The 6,116-nt window shown below is 48.0% G+C and overlaps 1 protein-coding gene across 3 annotated transcripts in view; it reads right to left on the reverse strand.

Moving 5' to 3' along the window:
- The window catches only part of ARSG (arylsulfatase G), an 83,783-nt gene that overhangs the window by 56,918 nt on the left and 20,749 nt on the right, over nucleotides 1-6,116 (reverse strand). The window contains exon 1 of one of the 3 annotated variants that reach the window (XM_077833879.1): nucleotides 5,850-5,906. The exons of the other annotated variants lie outside the window; for them this stretch is intronic. The gene's annotated coding sequence lies outside the window, so the exon portion shown is untranslated. Of the gene's footprint in view, nucleotides 1-5,849; nucleotides 5,907-6,116 lie in introns of those variants that run through there. 3 annotated transcript variants of the gene reach the window in all.

A 6,116-nucleotide genomic window follows, 5' to 3' on the forward strand; every position in this document is an offset into this window, starting at 1 on the left:
TTTTCTCACCTGGAGCCACAAATCTCTTCTACTGCCTCAAAACTACTTGTACCTTTAACCAACAGGGTGAATGGCTGGAGGATAGGGCCATGAACTCTTCAGAAAGATCCTTTTCGCACAAAGGTTTTTAGTAAAGAGGAATTACAGAGGATGGGACATATGCTGATGTCTTCACTCAGGCTAAGCCCTTTGAAGTCAATGGGAGTTAGTTGCCAATTGAAAGTTAATGGGAGTTACCTGAGCTGCTAATTGAAGTTGAAGAAAGCTCAGATTGTTTCTCAATAACGTGTGTGTGTGTGTGTCTGTGTGTCTGTGTGTGAGTGATCATTTACTATCCCCGATTTGAGTGACAGGGACCATGGAGGGCTTTACCCACTGAGAAATTATACATGCCATATGAGATGCAATGAGCACTGCAGAATGATTTAAGAATCAAACAAAGATCTTGATTTATTTCCTAATTTTTGAAAGTTTATAAACCAGATTCCTTAAAGTTCTTCTGAGTCCCATTTGAACTAGGCAGAGTTATTTGTTTGTTATAGTTTTATATTACCATGGCAATGTGGTAAGTTTCCACAGTCCATAAGTACAGCAGAGCAAACAAGATAGGGTTTTATACCCCATTCTGGTCTGAATTAAGTACTCCTACCCCACGTCCTGTGAAGCTGCAAGCCCCATTCCAGAGCCTGGTAGCTGTAATGCAACACCATCCAAGATCGCCTGGCCAGAGCCACCACGCCACCCCTGGGGAAGGTTGCCATAAACTCTGCCATCCCCAGAACCAACAGCCAGACATCATCATCATCACCAACGAGGACCGGAAGATCATCATGGTGGATATCACAGTGCCCTTCGAAAACAGGACCCTGGCCTTCCACGATGCCCAAGCTCAAAAGTTGGAGAAATACACCCCTCCGTAGGCGCCAATTTTCCGTCTTTCCTCTGGGTGCTCGACCCCTGCTCAGAGCCCCGGCCCTGCCCCCACTCCAACCCTTCCATGGGGCCCCGCCCCCATTCCAACCCCTTCCCCAAAACCCCGCCCTCGCCTCCTCCCCTGAGCGCGCCACATTCCCGCTCCTCCCGCTCCCTCCCGGATCTTGCTAACAGCTGTTTGGAAGCGGCCGGGCAGGAAACAATGGGAGGTAGGTAGAGGAGTGGGGACGCGGCGCACTCAGGGGAGGAGGAAAAGGTGGGGAGCGTGGAGCTTGGTTGCTGGTGGGTGCAGAGCGCCTATGCACCCCTCTGGCAGAAACCTTGAGAGCTAAGGATTACCAGGTTCAGACACACACACTGACCATCAGAGCCTTGGGCGCATGGGACACCAGTAACGAACAAGTGCTGAGAGAATGCGGAATATGTCAAGGTTCCTTCCCCACTCTGAACTCTAGGGTACAGATGTGGGGACCTGCATGAAAACTTCCTAAGATAATTTTTACTAGCTGGGGTTAAAACTTCCCCAAGGTACAAACTATTTTCCTTTTTCCCTTGGACTTTATTGCTGCCATCACCAAGCGTCTAACAGATATATAACTGGGAAAGAGCCCACTTGGAAATGTCTTTCCCCCCAAAATCCTCCCCAAACCCTACACCCCCTTTCCTGGGGAAGGCTTGATAAAAATCCTCACCAATTTGCATAGGTGAACACAGACCCAAACCCTTGGATCTTAAGAACAATGAAAAAGCAATCAGGTTCTTAAAAGAAGAATTTTAATAGAAGAAAAAAGTAAAAGAATCACCTCTGTAAAATCAGGATGGTAAATACCTTACAGGATAATCAGATTCAAAACACAGAAAATCCCTCTAGGCAAAACCTTAAGTTACAAAAAGACACAAAAACAGGAATATGCATTCCATTCAGCACAGTATCGGACACCATCAGGTGGTCGAGGGACATCTACCTAGAACACATCACCGTACATCGGCAATAACAGGAGGGATGAGCTAGTGTGCCGATGAGAAGCACAATCAGGAAAGTAACTCAAATACTTCCCTGATGGACTGTTTTTTCTAAATGGACAACCTACGTAATTCTCAAATACTGAGGGACAATCTCCAGTCATTGATATATTTTTCTTTCCACAACCAAATCTCTGTACAACTTTTCATGAATGATGTACACGAGTATTCGGATTCTAATATCTAAACTGTATTGTTAAATCTATTCACCTAAATCTGGGTTATTGCCGATTATGTACTCTACGTATCATATGACTTTTAAAAACAAACTTTGTGTTTGTGGATAATCTAAGCACTATACCCAGATGTACAGACACTTTTCTCAACCTATGTATTATATAATTTTTTTAACATTAGCTTTAATAAAAGTTTTAAATTTGCTACAAGTGGGCAAAAGTCATTGAATTTAAACACAAACACCAATGATTAATGGTACAAGGCTCAAGAATCCAGAACAAGAGCCCTGCTTTAAGTCACAAACAATGGTGTGTGTAGAGGGATGTTGAAATTAAAAAAAACGAGAAGAACCAGAATCTGATTTAATCAAGTACACAGTATGTGCACTTAGAGAACAAAGCACCAAATACCTCCATGGGCAAAAGTGAACAAGGTATATAATATGACTCTTTTAAATGGGGCTAGCAATAATTTTTCAAGCCCAAAAGGTTCTTTTTCCAGAGGTTGAATAACAGCCTAAAACACAGGCTTCTTTGGAGACAGACTCCAAAGAATGGACCTTTTTGAGTCAGGAAAGCTCATCACATCATCAACCAAGTTAACTTAGAAAGCAAAAACTGAATGCTGGCACAAGATGCCAGACTGGGCTGCTGCTAAGATTCAAGTATTGTTTAGCCCCAGAACCGGCAGAACCAGCATAGGTAGAATAAGTGCATGCCTCCTCCCATGGCTCAGCAACATACCTGCCAATGATCCTGGTTTGGCGGAAAGTCTCTCATTTTAGTCCCAAGGTTACCCTCATTCCACAAAAATTTGGTTTCCCCTCACTTTATTCTGGAAAATTACAGAATAGAGAACCGTGGAGCTGAGGTTACAGAGTTATTAACTCTACAGCAGCATTTCCCAAACTGTGTGTCGCAACTCCCAGAAAGGGTCGCAAAAGGGTGCCGGGGGGGCAGAGGGGGAGAGATTTTGAAAAAAGAGAGGAAAAAAAGAAAATGTAAGAAAGCCAGAATATGTCCCAGCTGAAGAGGCTCCCATCTTGCAGGGGTGGTTGGGCTCAAATCCCTGCTCCAGGTGTTACGGCTTGGCTCATGGCGCACGGTCTCACAACGCCACTCACTCAAATTTGGACCAGCCACTCCTCCATTAGAGGGAGCAGGCCAAACCTGTGTAGTGCTGTGACACAAACCCACACACCAGGGACCAGGCTGCAATGCCCAGAATGGGGACCCAAGCCCAGCCAGCCATGTGGGACAGGAGCTACCATTGCCAGGTGAGCACAGGGTGGGCTCGCTCTGCAAATTCCCCGCTCCCGCAGGGGCAGAACCTGTTTTTCGAGTCTTTAATTTTCCAACCCCATCACCACCTCTCAGATCCCTCGCGGTCGTGTTATCTGACGTGAGGAGGTCACAGCATGAAAAAGTTTGGGAGCCATCGCTCCACAGAAGGAACCCATGTGGCTTTTTATGTTTCTTACATGGATAATTTTGTTGCATCCCTCATTTGTTTAAAGTTTCATCCTGTTTAAAGTTCAAGGCAGCTAAGCTCTTTGGGACAGTTTGTTCTGTGTTTGTACAGCACCTCACACAACAGGGTCTTGCTCTATGACTAGGGCTCCGAAGAGCTACAATAATACAAACAAACAATAATTATAAAAACAATAATACCATCTGTATGTGAATTTCATGGTGGGTTGTCCTGCCTATTTTATGACTAGATCATTTCTTTTTTACACGAAAACCAAGGCAAAGCTTTAAAACAATTAACAAAAATGGCTATTTTTTCTAATGATTAAAAGTGAAATCCACACTCAGGCTTTTAATTTGTTTGTTAAGGCTGCAAAAAGAGACCTACCATTATTGTAGCACTAAAAAGGAAAGGTTTGGGCACTAATTAGTCTTTTAAAATAATTAATTAATTAATGTACGGTCCTTGGAAGATGCAGCACATGCAGGTGCTATGCATTATTATTAAAAGAGCAGCTTACCAGATTCCCTCCTGCAGTTCTGCTGCCCTATAGCAGGCTGGGGCTGCTGTTTTGCACTGTCACACACACTAGCCACAGGATCCCATCTTGCGTGTCTTTCTAAACTGCACATGTCAACTGTATTTGGGAATTAAAGAAAATGTTGGATGCAGCTGTTTCAAAGCAAGCAGAGTTTTAGTGGGATACCAGCAGCACCTAAAAAAAGAACAGGAGGACTTGTGGCACCTTAGAGACTAACAAATTTATTTGAGCATAAGCTTTCGTGGGCTACAGCTCACTTCATCGGATACATAGAATGGAACATATAGCCACTCCCAGTCTCTATTCAAACCCCAAGTTAAAGGTATCTAGTTTGCATATTAATTCAAGCTCAGAGACTGGGAGTGGCTGGGTCATTACACAAACTGAATCTATTTCCCCACTGTTAAGTATCCTCACACCTTCTTGTCAACTGTCTAAATGGGCCATCTTGATTATCACTACAAAAGTTTTTTTCTCCTGCTGATAATAGCTCATCTTAATTAATTAGCTTCTTACTGTTGGCATGGCTACTTCCACCTTTTCATGTTTTCTGTAGGTGTGTCTATGTGTGTGTGTATATATATATATATCTTCTTACTATATGTTCCATGCTATGCATCCGATGAAGTGAGCTGTAGCCCCCGAAAGCTTATGCTCAAATGAATTGGTTAGTCTCTAAGGTGCCACAAATCCTCCTGTTCATTTTGCGGATACAGACTAACAGGGCTGCTCCTCTGAAACCTGTCAGCAGCAGTAACTAGCAGGTTGCAAACAGAGGGGGGGGGGGGAGACCCATTGCTTCCTTTACTTTACACACATATCCCTTCTGTCTCCTTTCCACAAGAGAGGAGGGGCCCGTCTCTAAACAAATGGGATGCAACACTGAGCCCTCAAAACGGTGCGGGGCTTGACAGTGAAGCGGGGGGGTGACCGGTTGAATGGGAGGTTGCAGCGTGAACTGAGCGCACCCCAAAGAGCCAAGAATCGCTCCCATTCTTCGATCCGTTTCTGCTACACGCTAAATAAAACGCGACTCTTCCTACCCAGCGAGTCCCAGAAACGCAGCACAAGTGACAAGTTAACCCTTTCTTTTCCCGTTCTTCCGCAGTTAAAAGCGGGTCAGCATTAGCAAAATCACCCTCTCTTCACGTCCTCGCCGCAGTAAGATTTAAACACCCCCCCGCAAGAGTCTCCTTAACCTTTTGCCCAGAGGGCGAGTGATTTTAGTTGCGGCCAGGCGAATAAAGTCTAATTCTTCCCCCCGCCCCGCCGCCCGGCCCGGCCCGGCCCGGCCCGGCCCGGGGAGCCAGGGAGCAGAGCGGGGAAATTCGCACGACACTTCGGCGCGGCCGGGCTGGCTGCAGAACAATGAGAAGCGGCAGCCGCCCGGTTAATCCCCAGCCGCCCGGCCCACACCATTAAAAAAACAACAACAAACCCCAGCTCCCAGGGAGCCGACTCCGGCACACTCAGGGGTGCAGGTTGCAAACTGCTGACTCGGGGGCGGGGGGGGAGGGGGGGACCGATCCGCTTGGCTCCCTGCTCGGGGGATGCAACCATGCAACGCCAGCGCCTGGAGCCACCAGGCGGGATCCCGGCCCATTGCAGCCAGGGGAACGCTCCGCTCCGCCCGCGCGCGCACGCACCCCCCCCCCCACACACACACACAGCCGCCGCCACACCCCACACCCAAACTGGCAGAAACCTGTTCTGCCCGGACCAGCTCCAGCCGGCGGCAGCTGCACGAGCTTCTCGAACCTGGGACGCGCTCGCGCCACCGAGCCGGAGGATGCTGCCGCCGGGCTCGCGCCCGCCGGGGACCCGAGCGCGAGGAGGCGCTTCCAGGGTTTCCCCTCCCCGGGGGGGAGCGGGGCAGCCGCGCTGCCAGAGGCGTGGGGGGGGGGGAGGGGAGACACCGAGCCCGGGCGGCGCGAGCAGCAGCTGCAGCCCCCCGCCCCGCTCCGACCCCTTT

Source organism: Eretmochelys imbricata, chromosome 14, assembly GCF_965152235.1.
Source record: "Eretmochelys imbricata isolate rEreImb1 chromosome 14, rEreImb1.hap1, whole genome shotgun sequence".
Lineage (NCBI taxonomy): Eukaryota > Metazoa > Chordata > Testudines > Cheloniidae > Eretmochelys > Eretmochelys imbricata.